The sequence below is a fragment of the Carya illinoinensis genome, chromosome 14 (assembly GCF_018687715.1).
Source record: "Carya illinoinensis cultivar Pawnee chromosome 14, C.illinoinensisPawnee_v1, whole genome shotgun sequence".
Lineage (NCBI taxonomy): Eukaryota > Viridiplantae > Streptophyta > Magnoliopsida > Fagales > Juglandaceae > Carya > Carya illinoinensis.
In genome coordinates this window covers 8,004,598-8,006,076 of record NC_056765.1, presented here as the reverse complement: position 1 = coordinate 8,006,076, position 1,479 = coordinate 8,004,598, and the positions used below count along the sequence as shown (strand labels likewise).

The 1,479-nt window shown below is 36.9% G+C and overlaps 1 non-coding gene across 1 annotated transcript; it reads left to right on the top strand.

Annotated features, from left to right (window-relative positions):
- Positions 1 to 925: 925 nt before the first annotated feature.
- Positions 926 to 1,029, top strand: LOC122295238. The gene has a single exon (XR_006237901.1). It is a non-coding gene; the product is annotated as a small nucleolar RNA R71 (small nucleolar RNA).
- Positions 1,030 to 1,479: the final 450 nt, after the last annotated feature.

Sequence of the window (1,479 nt, the reverse complement as noted above, 5' to 3'; positions counted from 1 at the left end):
AACCTTCTCAAGTTCACCATCACTCTTGGAATTTAAAGAGTTGTTGGTCTCATCAACTTTCGTTGTTGAAATACTCTTATCAATTATTTTTCCACTGCGTAGAGTGGTGATGGACTTGGCATGTTCAAATTTTGAATCAGAGGGATTTGAATTTCTTACCTCAAATTTACCTTTTGGATTTGGTTGAGGTTGAGCAGGAAACTTATCCTTTTCTTGAGCATGTCATGCAGAGGTCAAGTAGCTGATAGAACTTCTCATCTCAGTAATGGCCTGCATTGTCTGAGTGTTGATATTGGCTTGCCCCTGCATAAAAGTCTGTAATGTCTCCTCAAGGGTTTTCTTATGTGGAGGCACATAAGGAGTAGAAGAAGATGGCCCTTGAGGATTTTGATTTATATTTGACTCATTCCTCCAACTAAAATTGGGATGATTTCTCCATCCAGGATTATATGTTTCCGAATATGGGGAAGAAAATGGTCTCCGATAAGAATTCATGACATTTGCTTGTTCGTGCAACACCTCTTTAAAAGCAGGGATTGTTGGACAATCCTGAGTTAGGTGTCCACTAATCTCACAAATGCCACAATTTTCTTCTTCTTTTTCACTGGCCTTAACCGGATTTACCTTCCTAAGTTCCATGGCTTCAACTTTTCTTGTCAGACTTGCTATCCTAGCATTCACATCATCATTTCCTTTAAGAACATACATACCTTCTTGAGACATGGCACTGAGTTTCGGCTTATTTGACCGATCAGAACAATCTGTGTTATCCCAAGATTGGGCATTTTCAGCTAACTGGTCAAAATAGTTCCAAGCGTCATCAGGATCTTTATTTAGAAAATCACCATTACACATCATTTCTACAAACTGACGCATTTGAGATGTTAAACCTTCATAGAAGAAACTAATGGTGCGCCAAGTTTCATAGCCATGATGTGGGCAAGTTAGCAACAATTCTTTAAAACGTTCCCAACACTGAAAAAATGTTTCATTTTCCTTTTGAGAAAAATTCATAATATTTCTGCGAAGAGTGTTGGTCCTATGAGTAGGAAAAAACTTTTTTAGAAATTCTCTTTGCATTTCTTGCCATGTGCCAATAGATCTTGGTCTCAAGGAGTTCAACCAATTCTTAGCTTTTTCTTTCAAAGAGAATGGAAACAACTTTAATCTAACAACATCATCATTGATAGTTTGGTTTTGTAAAGTTGCACAAACTTCTTCAAATTCTTTTAGATGCAAATAAGGACTTTCTGAATCCAAGCCATGAAACTTGGGAAGTAATTGGATTACTCCCGGTTTTAAATCAAAATTTCCCATATTCGTAGGAAAAATCATACAAGATGGAGTACTTGTCCTTGTAGGCTGCAAATATTCACGCAAAGTTCTCATTTGCAGATTATTTTGTGCCTTTTCATTTTCTAGTTCGTCATGAACACTACCATTGTCAGCCATGGTATTAGATTGAGAATTTTTAGAATC